This window comes from Balaenoptera physalus, assembly GCF_965194825.1.
Source record: "Balaenoptera physalus genome assembly, chromosome: 16".
NCBI classification, from domain to species: domain Eukaryota; kingdom Metazoa; phylum Chordata; class Mammalia; order Artiodactyla; family Balaenopteridae; genus Balaenoptera; species Balaenoptera physalus.
In genome coordinates this window covers 84891339-84908031 of record NC_138898.1, presented here as the reverse complement: position 1 = coordinate 84908031, position 16693 = coordinate 84891339, and the positions used below count along the sequence as shown (strand labels likewise).

General features: G+C 46.9%; 1 protein-coding gene and 1 long non-coding RNA gene across 17 annotated transcripts in view; one reads left to right on the top strand and one right to left on the bottom strand.

Moving 5' to 3' along the window:
* CUX1 (cut like homeobox 1) overlaps positions 1-16693 on the top strand; it is a 371169-nt gene that overhangs the window by 83598 nt on the left and 270878 nt on the right. The window lies entirely within an intron of this gene.
* Positions 23-15167, bottom strand: LOC309645741. Its single transcript, XR_014255032.1, has 2 exons — positions 9781-15167; positions 23-8389 (listed from the first exon to the last, which is right to left on the bottom strand). It is a non-coding gene; the product is annotated as an uncharacterized lncRNA (long non-coding RNA).

Genomic DNA, 16693 nt, shown 5'->3' with positions numbered 1-16693 from the left:
CTGGGGGGTATTTCTAGGTTGCTTCACTTTTTATATTTATTGCTGCAGGTGACTTACTGGCTGGTATCACTGGGCAAATGACTTAACCTCCCAAAGTCTCAGTTTCATCATCTGTAAAAAGTGTAATTGGCAGGGCCCAGCTCACAGGGTTGCTATGTGTATGTAGTGTTTGTGTGTGTGTGGTATGTAGTGTGTGTAGTATGTAATGTGTGTGCAGTAAGTAGTGTGTGTGGTGGGGGGGATGGGGAGAGCTCCACACAGGCCCAGCACCGAGAGTCTAGTACGTGTTTGTTACGAGCATTAACTTGGAAAACATACTATGAAACACATGAGATACAGTTGTTTTCTGCTCCTCAAAGCCAGCTCAAGGAACTTAAAAAAAAAAAAGACCCACAACAAATATAGGTTGTTTTCACCCAGAGTGTTCCAAAAGTTGGTTTGTAGTAACAGTTAATCATTTTACAAGTATTTTTGAGCACCTTCCACGTGCCAGATGGTTTGGCCCTGGGGATAAAATCCTATCCCTGTTCTTAAAAAGTTCCTTATATTCTTACCAAGCAAGTATGCCATCCTGATAAAGCATGTTAAGTATAGGACAGTGTCTCTGGAATCTTCTGAATGCAGACTTTCCCCCAGAAACACTCTTAGATCAATGCTGGTAAATTCCAAGCCGCATGTGTCACAGTGATTCTTACTATAGGTGAGCAGGGCTGCTTTTTGAGCCTTGGTTCTCAACCTTTGAAGCATTGGGGAAGGACCTGCCCCCTGAGAAATGCACACGTTTACACATAGTTTAGTCTCTCCTGGACCGCCTGAAACTTATCCAGGAGCCCCTGGCTTAATTCACAGCTGCAAGGCACGTGTTGGTGGTCTCAGTGGTCTCAGCGTACCACCCTGGGAGCTCTGTATGTGTCTCCCCCTTCACCTTCCTCCTAGTTGTGCCCAGACTGGGAGGGGTGGGAATGAAAGATGGGGGAAAGGGGCTGCGTGAGAGATGAATGCTGAGGCCTTGACCTCTGGGCAGAGGCCACTGCACTTCGGCCCCCGGGCTGGATTTTGGGGACCGGGAGGTGGGTAGAGGAACTGGGCCACCCCCGCCGATGAGGGGCCCTGCAGGCTGGCGGCAGGGGCAGGTGCCTCCATGCTGGGTGGCACGTTCTTCCTGCCCGAGGCTGGTGAAGAGCATGGCTAGGCTGGCGGCAGCTTTCTCGAAGCTCTTGAAGCCTGGTGGGGTTGGAACTGTGGGTTCAGTGCAGGCCCAAACCCCGTGCCTTTTGCTTTTCTGTTGCTTTGATCAGAGAGCCAGGGTGCGGGCGGGATTACCTTTGATGCCTCTGTGTTGATAAACCTAATGGCAGATTAGAGGACCAGGGATGTGGAGGGCCCTGTCCAGAACCCGCCTAGGGCACACACGACGGCTCCTTACTCCTGGAAACTGAGTTACTTCCCATGGTGGGGGGGGGGACGGAGATAGGGACAGCAGCGCTAGGGTTTCATGATTCTACCGAGGAATTGCTTTCTTCTTGGTTTTCTGTTTGGTTAACTTTTAAGTTTGCTCCTGGGACCAATGTTTGTCTTGACAAGGATCTCACAGCTGCTGCTCGGCCAGGCAGGGACTTGAAACCAGGCAGCCTGGCCCCTGAGTTGGTGCTTTTAGCTGCCTCCTCTATGGGCTGAGCATCTGGAGCGGTGCAGGCCCGCAGAGTCAGGTCACGGGAGGTTTGCAGGGGGTGCCGTCCCAGCTCAGCGGCTCCAGCTATTTGAATGTGATGCTCGACTATCAGAAGAAGGGTCTGCAGTGTTAGACTTGCTTCCAGATGGAGCACAAGGGATGGTTTTTATTTTGTTGCCTTTCTTTTGAACAACAGAAGAACCATCCTTTATAGGGAGGAGGAAAGGAAAACCTCCGACTGGAGATGCTGCAGTTTTATCATAAAACCATCTTTGGGCCTCATTTTTGTCCTGGTAGAGTGTCCAGCTCCTAACCCAGAGTGTATCTTAGGCACCTGACTGTCAGACTTTGCTGGATTAATCTATGTTTCCTGTGAAAGGGGTCACATCTCTTCCGTGAGGTTGAAAACTCAGCTGCAATTCGGGAGCTCTCCTTGGTCATTTTTTCCCATGATGTATTTTTGCCTCAATATTTCTTGCTCTCTTGCGTGTTAATCCTCGTGACACCTGGTCCACCAGGCTCACATCCTGGGTCTGTTTCCCACATTTCTCCTGTGCAAATGCACGTGGCCTCTTTCTCCCGTCACCATCTCTCGCTCCCGTCGTGACAGACAGACCTCGGTCCCTGCCCTGACCGGGGCACAGCTCCCTGACCACCCTCCATCCCCGATGGGGAAGGTGGCCCTGGGCCTGGCGCCACCCACAGCCTCACAGCCCCGCCTCCCGGGTCAGCAGGCCTGGCTCCGTGAAGGGAACGTTCTCTTTCCTGCTGACATAACCGCCTGTTCGCGGGCGTTCATTTCCTGAGCGCCAGAGTCTTAATTTGCCCTCTCTGTCTCTGGCTGGAGTGTTTTTCTGATTTTTACATTCTTAGGAAACCGTTATAGAATAGTCAGGAGTCCTCTTGACATACAACTGGGGAAGCAATCTTGCAGCATGGCTGAAATGAACTAGATTTGTGGAAATAGATTTGTGGATTTCTCCCCAACTCTGGCAGGTGGGGGCAGGGCGAGGGCGCCTTCTTTCGGAAAGTCCCCAGTCACTTTCTTATTGATCAGGATGGACTCCTTCTGAGTGAGATATGAAGTCGCGTGCCCCCAGCCCGTCTCCTGCACGCGTGAGCCAACTGTTTGCCTTCTGCGGAGGTGAGGGGGACAGAAGGACGGAAAGACGCTGCAAACTTTGTGGCTCCTTTTGCGCTCCCTGTGAGAAAGGAGTCAGCAGGCTGGGGGAGGGAAGGAGGGGGCAGTAATATAGTTGTGGCCCGGGCCCAAATGCATTTAGTCACTGCCTCTACAGCCTTTATATAGACACTGCAGGGAGTGACTCAGCCTGGAAAAAGAGCGTCACTTAAAAATAAAGTTGCAACTCAGATGGACACGTCCTGCACAGGCTGCCTCGAGACGGCGTGGCTGGGGCTCGGTGAGAAACCTGGCGGGGGGGTGTGGGGTGTGTCTTTGCCCCACATGGCCCTGCAGGGGTCCCAGGCCGGTCAGGTGGCCAAGGTGAGGATGGTCGTTACAGCTGCATCGTGGAATTGGCATGAGGATTAAACGAGCTCACGTATGACTCCCCAAGCTTTTTAAACTATCAAACAGTGTTCAGACGTTCTTCGCTACAACTGGACATGCTTGCGTGTTGAGCAGTGACTGAATTCTTCACTCTTCTCTTGTTTTCAAGAAATTGACAGACTGTAGAGGCCTGTGTGGCTTCTGTGTTTGCTTCCGTCCCCATGAGAATCAAAAGAGAGAGTGCACATGGGAGACTAGAAATGCGAGCTTAGTTTTCCTGGTGTCTCACTGGACACGGGAATACGTTCATTGACGACCCACTGCACTGACTTGACAAATTGTGACTTTCTTTACTAGTTTAATCCCACTTTATTAAATACACATAATCATACAGAGCCCAAAGCCTGGAGGGTTAAACACCGAAATGCTAACCTTATATTATTTCTATAGTGAGTAGGGGAGGGGTGCAGGTGACATTCATTGTCTCCTTTCTGTTCTTCTATACTGTCAACAAATTGTGACTTTTTTTTTAAACCATAACTAGGACTTTTTTTTTTTATGTTTTATTGGAATACAGTCACGGTTTCTTGTTTTTTAAGTTTTATTTATTTATTTAGGCTGTGCTGGGTCTTGGTTGCGGTGCGCGGGCTTATTTGCGGTATGTGGGATCTTAGTTCCCCGACCAGGGATCAAACCCAGGCCCCCTGCATTGGGAGGGCGGAGTCTTAACTGTCGGACCACCAGGGAAGTCCCAACAAATTGTGACTTTTAAAGAGAAGGGCAGACCAGACGTGCCCGTAGGGACACGGGCCTTTCAGGTAGGGTAGTGATGGGGAGGAGGCCTGTAAGCTTGAAGACCAGGGGATGCAGGCGGACACCATCTAGGAACACGGACACCCCCAGTGCCCCGCAGACCACTCACATCGGGGATCCAGGAATCTAGACGCAGCCCCTCTGCTGAGTCTGCAGCTCTGGTACAATTACTTCCTCCCACTTCTGAAGGGGAAAGGCCTGCCGGCCGGAGCTGTAACTCCATCCATCATGTGTATTTAGCTGTGCACCTTGAGCACCGTGGACGCTGGGTGATCATATTTATAGCATTCGTTTAGGAATCTTTTCTTTACAAAACAGAATCTTTAAAATATATATTAATGCATATGTGTGGAATCTAGAAAAATGGTTCAGATGAACGTATTTGTAGGGCAGGAATAGAGACACAGACGTAGAGAACGGACATGTAGACACAGTGGGGGAAGGAGAGGGTGGGATGAACTGGGAGATTAGGATTGACATAAATACACTACTATGTGTAAAGTAGATAGCTAGTGGGAACCTGCTGTATAGCACAGGGAGCTCAGCTCAGTACTCTGTGATGACCTAGAGGGGTGGGATGGAGGGTGGGATGGGAGGGAGGTCCAAGAGGGAAGGGATATATGTATACGTATAGCTGATTCACTTCGTTGTACAGCAGAAACTAACACGACATTGTAAAGCAACTATTCTCCAATTTTAAAAAATGTTAACTATACTGCTGTACAAGATTCATTTCTCAAACAGGCAGATAAAATTTTACTTAACACTTTAATTTTATTTTCTGTACAGAATTTTTCAAAAATTTCAAGAACTGCCTTTCTTTGGCAGTTCCTCAAAATGTTAAACACAGAATTATCCTATGACCCAGCACTTCCACTCCTAGGTATATATCCAAAAGAACTGAAAACATGTCCACGCAAAAACTTGTATGTGAATGTTTATAACAGCGCTATTCAAAATAGTCAAAAAGTAGAAACAACCCAAACGTCCATCAAGAGATGAATCAATAAACAAAATGTGATATATCCATACAATGAAATATTATTCAGCTATAAAAAGTAATAACATGTTATAATATAGATGAACTTTGAATCATTTTGCTCAGTAAAAGAAGCTAGACACAAAATGCCACATGATTGCATTTATATGAAATGTCCATAATAGGCAGATCCATAGAAGTAGATTAGGGGTGGCCAGGGGGATGGGGAGTGACTGCTGATGCTTATGGGGTTTTTTGGGGGGATGATGAAAACGGTCTGGAATTAGATAGTAGTGATGGTTGCACAGCTTTGTGTATATGCCAAACACCACTGAACTGTACACTTTATTTTTATTTATTTTTTGGCTGTGTTGGGCCTTCGTTGCTGCACACGGGCTTTCTCTAGTTGTGGCTCGCGGGCTCTAGAGTGCAGGCTCAGTAGTCGCGGTGCATGGGCTTAGTTGCTGCATGGCATGTCAGATCTTCCCGGACCAGGGCTCGAACCCATGTCCCCTGCATTGTCAGGCAGATTCTTAACCACTGCGCCGCCAAGGAAGCCCTGAACTGTACACTTTAACAGGATAAACTTTATGGTATGTGAATTATATCTCAATTAAGGTTTTTTTGTTGTTTTTTTTTTTAATGCCTTTCTTTGTGGGGTGTGGGAAATCCCTGCACAGGTGGTCTGTTCACTTGTTCTCTCTTATCCTCTGAAGAGATTCCCTACATAAAAGGGTCTTGTGGATTTCATTTGGGCAGTGGCCAGCTTGGCTTGGAAAAGGCTGCTCCAATATTTGGCCAAATTATAAAGCCCAAATAATCAACTTGGTTGTTTAATCATTCCAGAATCACCCACCGTTAAGTTATAAGAAGACTTTAACTAGAAAAAGTTTAAAAATTAAAAGTGAACTTTTAACTGTTACCAATTAAACTCTTTAAGCCAGTTTATCAACCCAAGAGGTTATTTTCTGGTTTCTTCTGGGTCCCTAGGAGAGAAAACCTGCCTCGAGGGTGACAGATAGATAGAGTAATGAATGCAGCTCAAACGTCATTCAGCCCCCAGTTGGTAATGGCTGGTGGCTACGTTATTCCCCCTCATTCCAGAGAGACCCTGCAGTACGCTCCCAAGGCACCAGGGAGGCCTCTAGAGCAGAAGAGGACTTAGCTCAGACTTGGACACATGGAATGAGTCTAGCTCCATGGCTCAGTGGCATTGGGACAGAAACTTAACCTCAGTTCCTTCATCTGCAAAAATATATTCTGCTTACTTCAAGAGGTCATGTTGAGGAACATGTGAGATTCCTGGAAAGTAAATGGCCAGTCCTGGGCTGGAGTGGAGTGGACAGCCAGTAAGTGGTGACCAGGATGTTTGGGCTAAGTTACCTTGACCAAGGTCACCAGGCATTCTGGGACACAGACCCCATATGTATAAAAGGAACTGACAATATCCCAGCTGCTGGGCAGGTGAAATGAATTCAATTGTAAGGAACATATAGTAGGTGCTCAATAAACACTCTTCTTCCAGCATTCTTTCCTCCCTCCCTCCCTTCCTTCTGAGCCTTTCCTGGGCCAGGGGCCATCTGAGGTTCTGAGATACAACAAGACACTGAGAGAAGGTTCTGGCTCATGTGGGGAGCAGGCAGACAGTGACCATGTAAACAAATGACACACAGGATAATTTCAGGTGGTGATAAGAATGAAAACAGGACAGTACGTCAGTGAGTATGGATGGGTGAAGGATCTTCAGGAAGTTAGGACAGTTTCTTGAATCAAAAAATGGAAAATGACCCTTTGCATAGCTCCCTGCTACCCTTGCTGAATTTGGGCAGATTGTTTAGCTGCGAGGTCCCTGTAATTTCTTTCAGCTAAAAGCCTGATGGCCTGTGTTTGCTCTTATCACTCAGTGGCTTTGAGACACCAGATTCGGTCCCTCTGCTTCCTAAGACCGGGAGCTTTTCCATTCGGATGTCAGAAAGTTCGGTCGGTAAACATTTGAGCTGGAGGGAGGCCTTGTTTTGTTTGACTGCCTTTGGCCCAGAAAAGTGAATTCATAGGTAATCAATGAAGAGTTAATCTCTCGTTCTGTGTTGGTTATACAGGAAGCAGGCAGAACTGCTCCAGGAGCCCTGACCTGGGCGCCGCGCGTGGCATCTGCAGAGCGCTTGCTTCCCGGGAGCGGCCTGTCCCGACTCACTCACTGAAATGTCGCAGGGCTGCCGTTCCCTTTCCTTCCTGAGCCCGTGTGCCGCTTCCTCTATGCGTCTAGCAGTTTTCAAAGGGCCATTTTAAGTATAACAGACAGATTCTCTGAGAGTTTAATAGCTGTCAGAAGGAAAAGGTTGTAATTAGGTGCATGTGGCGTGGCAGTTTAGTCGAGACCACTCTGAGTTGTATAACCTCCGAGCCTCCGTTTTCTCATCCAGAAAATGGGAGCGATGACGACTCTCGCAGGGTAATTATGAGCCAGACAGAACGCTGTAGACGGACCAGAGTAACCTTGGCAAATAGCGGGAGCGCAATAAATGGCCTGTTGAGTGTATGTTATAGAAATCTAATCTTTTAAAAGGAGAAATTGTGTTCACGAGTGAATTTTAAAGCTATAAATGAACACTAAAATTTAAAAAAACAAAACAAAACTTTTTTTGGGGGGCAGGGGGGCCTCGCCGCTCGGCACGCAGGATCTTAGTTCCGACCAGGGATCAAACCTGTGCCCCCTGCAGTGGAAACACGGGGTCCTAACCACTGGACCGCCAGGGAAGTCCCCCCACACAAAAATACTCTTAAAGCATTAAGTAGACCTGTAGGTCTATAAGCTATAGACCTAGTTTCTAGGGCAGACTTGAATAGATTCAGTAAAATTAAAATACACTCCTTCCATATGTGTCTAGATGGTCATTTTCTCTCCCTTCGCATTGGTGCTACTGTTCGTGGAGTGGAAATACTTGCCTAAACTCTCTCTTTGGTAGCTGTTCTTTGGGAGCAGCCCGTAGCTTGTCTTTCTGGTCAATAACCTCAACCGAAGTACATTTTGGGTAGAGAATGTCATTCTACATAGGATGTAGTAATAACCCGGGTATAGACAGGAGCTCACAGCTCTTCTCAGTAAACATCCTTGTTGCGTGCAATTTGTTAGGTATGATGGTTAAATGGGAACGCCATAAAATTTGGTTGAAATTGCGGTGAACTGTTATTTATTAATATTTATCGAGTACTTACCAAGAGCCAAGCATTATGCTAAGTGCATCACGGTCACCCAAGGAGGTGGGTGTCCTTAGTGCCACTTTACAGAGGGCAAACCACCTGCCTCCCAGGCAGACAGACTCCCAAGAACGAGGCCATAACCACTGCGCCAGACTGTCCCCTTTTAGCTTCCGAAAGTCGATTTTTAGTCAGTTAATTGTAAGCGGTTGCTCTTCTGTTAGTTAAAAAAACAACCAAAAAAAAAATATTTTTTGAGTATCGCTCTGAAGTGACGTACTCATTTAAAGGGTGTTGTATGCGCTGGGTGTGCGTTTTGTGGGATTATACCCAGGGAAGAGCAGTTAGGCTAAAATCTGGCCTTTACTTGAAAACACTGGTTACCTTACGGGAATTTTTATAACCCAAAGCACAGGAAAATCTCCCCTTCTGTTTTGAGATTTTTGTCAGTCAAGAAAGAGACAGATGACAGGTCCTGCTGACCCTGAGATCTGTTGTCCTAAGTTTTTCTATCTTTGCCCAAGGGGGCTACGGGCGGGAATAGTTGGGGCTAATCATTGAACACTGATTTTTTTTTTTTTGCCACGCCGTGCGGAATGCGGGATCCCAGTTCCCCGACCAGGGATTGAACCGGGGGCCACGGCAGTGGAAGCACGGAGTCTCAACCACTGGATCGCCAGGGAAGTCCTGAACACTGATTATTGACTATTGTCGGCTCTTGGTTTTAACTTGAAAATGTGAGTTGCAGAAAAAGTAATTTACAGGGAGCATTACGCGCCTACCGTGCAGAGTGTGATAATTTTCTTTGCGGTCCAGTATTTTAACAGGAAGACATTATGGTATTGTTGATACAGTTAAAAGGACAGTTGTATCGGGAATCAGGACACTTGGATCCCGATTCTGGTTCTGCCACTGACTGGATTTGAAGGCTGAGCAGGCCAGGTCCCCTCTGTTGTTTGATGGCCGTGCAGCGTGGCCGAGATCCGAGGGCGCTTGAGCTGGGCCCACTCCCTCCCCGTCCGGCTCACTCCTGTTCATCCTCCATGGGCCCAAGACTTCTGGGCTGCCCTTTCTTCTCAATAGGCCTCACCTACTTTACCTCTTGTGGTTTTTCTATTCAGAATTCATTCTGCACACAGCAAAATGTCATGGCGATCCCATTGTATGTGGGTTGGGGTGTACCCGGGCAGCTCTGTTTTGAGGGCTCTGGTCACTGCAGGGACACAGCGGGAGGAGCTCATAACAAAAGCTGACACTTACTGAGCGCTTACTGTGTACCGAGCACTGTTCTAAAGACTTTAACCGTATTGGCTGATTTAACACACAGGATCCCTGTGAAGTACGTATGATATTTCTCTCCATTTCAACGAGAGGAAAACTGAGCCCCTTAGAGGAGGGAGGAGGTCCACTAGGGCGTCACAGCTCAGAAGCAGAGAAGCTGGCTGGAGGTTGGGAATGCAGGCCCGCTGGCGGCAGGTCTGAGGCCCCAGGGGTGGGATGGGTCCCCGGAGCCGCCTCCCCTGCCCCACACAGCCCCCCACTGCCTCCCGGGCAGCCAGACTCCCCAGCACAGTCCGGGGAGGGCACAGAGGCTGGATTACTTCTCACATGGGTAACTTGCATCCTGGGCCACTTCAGCTGCAGGGCACCCCCTTGGCGGTTCCCTACTTCACGTTTAAAAGGTCACTGTTGTAGTTCCGAAGTCCAGCCGGGGCCCCAATTTCACCCCGTATTTATTCATCCGTTCACTGTCTCCGCACTGTTGCCAAGAGCGTCTGCCGTCAGGTATCCTGAGATTGGACAGTTAGTGACAGTTGTCTTCCTGGGGGACCCCCCCCCCACAGCCTTGGGGAGGCGGGGCAACCTCAGCTCCTAACACCTCCCACTCTGCCTTCAACATTATGTCACAAGAAGCTCTTGCATTTGTAAGGTACTGGGTAAATTTTAACCTGCAAACATTTTGAGTCAAACAGACCCTGGCACACACATCTTCCAAGAACTTCTTGTGTGAGGGAGTGACCCTTGGGTAGAAAGACCCAGAAGGTACAGCTGCCTTTGCCTCCCCTGGGTCCCACTCACAGGCCTCATACAGGATTTTACCTGCATGACATAGTTCTTTTATATGCAAAGCCGTGTGACCGGGTTTATTATTATTATTTTTTATATGAAGTATTTCTAGCATACCAAAAAGCATAAAAACAAAACACACGTTTCTGTGCCCTTCATGACGACTGGAAAGATGTTAACGTTTTGTCCATTTGCTTCTGATGCCTCTTTTTCAAACAGAAATAAACTGTTATATATGCAGCTAAAATTCCACCTCCCTGCCTTCCCCCTCCTTTCTTCCTTAGATATAAACCCATCCTGAAACTGATGTTTCATCGCCATGTGCTTTTTGCATTCATAGCAATGTTTATGCACTCATAAACAATAGATATTGTTTTATATATATATCTCTATTTTACTATTTACACACATGGTAGGCAAATGGTATCTTGCGATATCTGTATATATCCTCTGCCACCTGGTCTTTTTTAAATTCATTCCACTGTGTGCATGAACCACAGAAGATGTACCCGTCGCCCTCCTGAGATGGCACGTGGATTTTTGGTTGTTGTTGACACTCTTTCTTTATTATTATACCCGTCCTGGGGAGTGGGTTCAGGAATTTACCGAGGTGAACCCCCCAGAAGTGTGGTCCCCGGTCACAGCTTGGCCAGGTGGGTGTTGCCAGTTAGCTGCCCTCAGTGGCTACATGCTGTCATGCCCCCCGTCTCCCAGTACCTGTTCCGGCCACATCCTCATTGGGTTTTGCTGTATTTCCTTATTTCTAACGTGGGAGAACATCCTTTTGTACAATGACTGGCCTATACAGTTTCTTCTTTTGTGTCTTAACTGCTTGTATCTTTTGCCCATTTTCCCATCGGGCTGTTGGCTGTTTTCTTACCAACTTGTAGGAAATTTTAATATCCAGAATCTGGATCCTTTGTTGCGTGTGTACATGGCTGCTCTCTCCTCCCAGGCCGTGGCCTGTCTTTTCACTGTGTTTATGTTGTCCTTGGTCACATGGAAGATTTTAATTTTAATGCAGGTGGCTTTTATTTTTCCAGTTTTTTGATGGAAAGTTTGGGACTTTTAATCTTATTTCAGAAATTCTCCCTATGCTGATGTCATAAAAACAGTCTCCGGTGTTTTCCTTCAACAGTTTTTTGGTTTTGCTTTTTACATCAGGCCTGTAAAGTATTGTGTGTATGGTGACTGGGTGAGGCTATAATTTTATCTTTGTCCATCGAGGGCCCCTCGACCCAGAACCATTTACCGTGGAGTCCCCCTTTCCCGAGGGTTAACTTCCGCACCTCTGCCAGGTACCACACCCGCCCCTAGGCCCCCAGTCTGTCCAACCCAACACTGTCTGGATGATTATTACTATATTATTGCCATGATTATTTCCATACTATTACTAAGTCTTGATATCTAGTAGAGGAAGGCCCATCCTCATGGGTCTTCAAAACCATCTAGACTGTGCTTCCGTATGACTTTTAGAATCATTTATTCAGTGCCATTTGAAAAATTCTGTCGGGATTTTTATTGGAAAAGCGTTGAATTTGTAGATTAATCTGGGGAGACTTTATAAGGTGTTTAGGGTTTGGATGGAATTACTCTAGATCTTACTCTTAGGTGGATTTCATTCCATGCCTGACTCCAGGGAGCCATGAAAATGACACACTCTTAACTCACTCTAGTTCGTTGTGTGGCTACAAAACAGTCAACACTGAAGGGCTGATCACTGTAGTCTGGAGCCAGGCCTAAAAATAAACCCCACTCTGTTATCATAGGTGGCTGTGATTAAGATCAGGGGAAAGGTCAGCTGTGGGCCTCCTCACATTGACAGTTTCCTTCAGAAGATTAAGTGGTTCTTCATTTTTGGCCCAGGTCATCAGTAGCTTAAAGCCATTACTGTCTATTGGCTGTTTGGTTTGTCTGAAATATGGGGCTGGTCTCAGCCTATTTCCCTGGGGTCAGGTGTGTTCACATAATCAAAGTGCCAGGACCCCATATCGTATGCGTGTGTGTGTACGTACACAAAGTAGCCTTCTCTGGGGAGGAATGCACAGCGCCAGGATACGGAGATTGTGCCTTTTGTGCCTTTGCATTTTAAAACGTGCGTTCTTTATTAGTAGAGTGTTTTCGAGCTTATTTTTGCGACAGGCTTGTTCAGCCACAGTCACATGTGCTTTGGAAAATGACCGTTTGTGATGCTGTCGACCACATGCAAACCGAAGAAAAATGAAGATGGCTTTTCTGTTGATGTGTGTTCAGGGGTTTTCATGAGCCCAGTGCAGTTCCCATGACCTGTTCGGGGAAGGGCGAAAGCTTCTGTTTCCTTTCATTAAAAGTTGATGACGAGAATATTTGTATTTATTTTGTTGACATGTAAACAACCCATGAAAAGTATTCCATGTATATTCAAATGATTACTTTGCCACAGTAAAGAAAAAAAAAAAAAATGCTGGTTCCAACAGTGACAGGAGACCAGAAAAAGAAAAAATGACCCGTGAATAGGGATGGAAGAAATTAAAGTGAAAAATATGACCAGGGCAGGTTGGGCTAATAAAGTGAAGAGTAGAACTTGGGGTTTAATTCTTTTTGCTGTTATAAGGGAAATGTTTATCTTTCTTTCTCTCTTTGTCTTTTCCTTTCAAATCCACTTGTACTTGAAACTAGATAAAATGTTTGACTGTATTAGTTTTCTTGATTATAAGTGTGGGAAAGGAGTTCCGTGGTAACCCTTCTTAAGTAAATGAACTCATATGTTAGAACCAAAAGAGTTGAGAGTAATTTTTATTTTAAAATTCTTTTCGCATTAACACATCTGCAATGTTGAGGAATATATGGAAAATTGAAATAGTGCTTCTATCCTGCTGTGTCTCCAGTACATCAATAAATCACCTTTTTTTTCCTTTTAAAATGTCTGGCCTTGTAATTTATGTTTGCATAACCCATTACTAAATTCATAGTAGGTGTTTTAGTTGGCAGGCATTATTCCAGGGATTCTGAGGATCTTAAAAAAAAAAAAAAGCTACAGAGCCTTTGTTAGTATTTATATGTAAGTGGACACTTCCCTGAAAAAAAAAAAAAAGAATTGGATTTTAGAAAAAAGAATTGGGAGCTGGCTATTTACTTTTTTCTTAAGCCAACAATATTAAAGCCCATATTCCCACATTATCAATTGTCATGGATTTCTTAACAGACTTTATTGTTTTTCTTTCTTTCTTTTTAAAATTAAAATCGGCAGAAGAAAATTATGTTAAGATCATACTAATTTCTAGATAATTTTCCATAGGTTTCATGTTGCACAGAAAATAAAAATGTTTCCCTAATTTTTAAATTTCTTAAATGCCATTGACTATCTTAGTTATAAAGTGAAGATGAATGTATTCATTCATTTACGCTGTTTGGTGCTTGAACAGAAATAGCAACGTTCAGGGTTAGTTCTCATACTTGTGGCTTACCGTTGAGACTTTCTAATTTTTAAGCAGACATTTAAAAATAATCATTATGTCTTCTAGCCCTAAGTTAGGGTAACTTTTAGGGCTTTACTCTGAAATGATGAAAAAAAGTTATTTCTGTTTTGTATTGTAAAAAAAAAAAGAAGAAGTTTTTTAAGTGATCTTTATGGTAGTTAGAAAGCCAGAAGGGCCACTTAACGGTTTTTGGAAAAAGTTTGTTTTATTCGATCATTCTTCCCTTCTCTTTCCCCAACCCCCATCAACTGGTTAATAAAACGTTTTCAGTATAAAATATGTATTTCAGCCCATTGAAATCTCTGTGGCCAATCAGAAGAGGAATTGTTTCTCCCTCCGGGAGCCTTAATATATTTATCAGGAAGTCTGTAGCCTCCTCAGTCTCTTTGTGAAACAGAATACAGGTTATTGTTCAAAGGATATGTTTAAAAATTCAGAGTTTAACCTGTTCAAACTCTGTTCTAAAAGTCCACTCGTGCTGTAGAAGTTTGAAAGTCTCTCTGCCTTCCTCCTACTTAAGTTAGGCACTAAAAGAAATGACAGCTTTCTTTTGTTTTTGTTTACGTTAAACATAGCTAATGTGACATTTTTAAAGTGCCTTATTTTCATTACAGTTTTAGTTCCTTATCAGAGACATTTATTCTGGTGGTATTGCTCTGACAACCTTCTACACTGACGGAATAATTTTTCTTGGGTTCCAAAGGTGCCTCTTCCATTTCTGCATTTATTTCTGGAAACTTTGGGCTCTTATTCGCTCTTCCTGGCAAGGTGCAGGGTTTCGAGAATCTGTCCGACTTCTAAAAACCCAGCTCTCAGACCAGAGCCTTTCCTTACAAGAACAATGAAGGTAGATTACAGAAATGGTATCGCAGCTTTCAGGAGACAAGAAACACACTTTCTGGCTTTTCGTGAGGTTTTCCTCCCCTGCCCCGTCCTCCCTGGAGTTGGTGGCCCCGTCGTCCTGAACCCTGTGGTCGTGTCCCAGAAAGCGTTTCCACCAGGCAAGGGTGCTGAGCCAGAAGTCGGGAGAAAGGAAAAAGGAGGTGTTTATCGTCCCGAAGACGCCTTCCAACTTTTATTATTAACTCCTTTCCAAAGTAAACTTTTCGGGTTTGTTTCAAGTCACTTCTGGCCAAAGTACAGTTGGGTTTGCTGTGTCCTCTAGGGGGAGAGGCGAAAACAGCAGCACCCTGGGCGAGGACGAGGTGGCGGCCTGTTCGCTTAGGGAAGGGAGGGGATCCGAGTGACAGCTGGGGGCGGGGGGGAACAGTTGGGATTGAGAATCAGCTGCGGGCTGGGCCCCTGAGAGGCACTGGGGTATCCGGAGCTCCCCGCGGGCACCCCTGGCCCAGCCAGAGAACGGTGTGGAGTTAGACTGTTTGGATAAAGAGTAATAAGTGACCAAATGGTGAGGGCAGTGCCCAGAGGACACTTGGAGCAAAGAGAAGGGGCTCCGGGGGAGATGCAGGAGTCCTGACCCGGGCTGGGGCCAGCGTGGGGCGGTCGGCAGGAGTGATCAGTCCATGGGGGTGGGAGGGGGTGGCACGTGGTGGGGCTCTGGCCGCTGCTGGAGAGGTTCCAGAGCGAGGCTGAGGAACATGGACCTTGCTCTGCCTAAGGCCCTGCCAGGGGACCACAGGGTGCATGCCCAAGAGTGACCTGGCCTGGCCTACACGTCGCAGAGTTGGTGCCCACGCTGTGGCGTGGAGCATGGATGCCCCGGGAGCAGAGGTGGGACCGGAACCGCTGGGCCCCTGCTCTGGGGGGCTCGGTGGGAAACGGCTGCCCTCTCCACAAGCAGGTGATGTCATATCCATTCAACAAATACCTATCGTGCACCTTCTCTGGGCCAGGCGCTGAGGATGCAGCAGTGAACAGAGTGCCAAGCCCCTGCCCTCACAGTGCCGCCTTCAAAGGGAGGAGACAGACCACCAGTGAACAGATAGGACTGAGTTCCAGGGGATGCTGATCGTGGGATCGGGGGAGGAGAGACGGTGAATTTTGAAAATGCTTGGCTGAGAAGGGCAGGAAAGAGGCGGGGGAGGGGTAACTAGGGAAGGACAAGTTTTAAGGAGGTGGTTTTCCCCACTCCGAGGGGACCGGAGCTTGTTCTAGGTGGGGGGCAGGGTGGGGGAAAAGGGGAATCCATGTGTGGTGGGGTATAATTCCAGGGCAAGGTCAAGGTCACAGAGGTGGGAGGAGAGGGACTCTACGTTCCAGGGAGCCGCATCCGCTCTCCCAGAGAAGTAGGGGAAGTTGTCCTTGAAGGGTGAGCAGGGGGCTGAGTGCTAGGGGAGAGCGGACAGGTTTGCAGTGGTCGTGAAGACGGTGGGAGAGGGATTTGGCAAAGCGCAGCCAGGAGGATGGGGCGGTGGGAGGTCTCAGATGTGTGGTGGCGCCTGGCCACCAGGTGTGCAGAAGGAGACCGTGGGTGTCCCGTTGAGGATGGCAAAGGACAGGTGACCAACCCTGCTGGTTGCATTCGGGCTTCCTGTCTCTTCACTGACTTGCTTCAGTCTGGATGCTTTTGAAATCACGCCAGACCAGTTGCTTACAGGTCGCAAAGCCAAGGTTCTCGTGTCTCCGAATTTTAAAGGTTAAGAAATCAGCTTCACTTCTAGCCATGCAGGGGCCACCCTATGTCAGTATTTCCCTAAGTTAGCTAATTATAAAAGTCTCCTGGGTGTGTGCTTGTTAAATAAAACTACCGCCACTGGGCCCCACCCTACACGGAGCGAGACATAATCTCCCAGTAAGGGCCTGGGGACCTGCATTTAGAATCAGCGCCTCAAATTCTTACTCAGGAGCCTGTTGGGGCACCCAGCCTCCCTTGATCTCCCCCCAGCTTGGATGGTTTCTTCCTCCATGAGGATGTAGGATGTAGAAAGCCAAGGCTGTGGTTGGCATTTCTCCATCTCCCCACATCGATGCTCGGGGAGCGTGTGTCCAGTGGCCACCTGAGACCTTGGGTGGTCAGGGCGTGCGGGCGGGGTCAG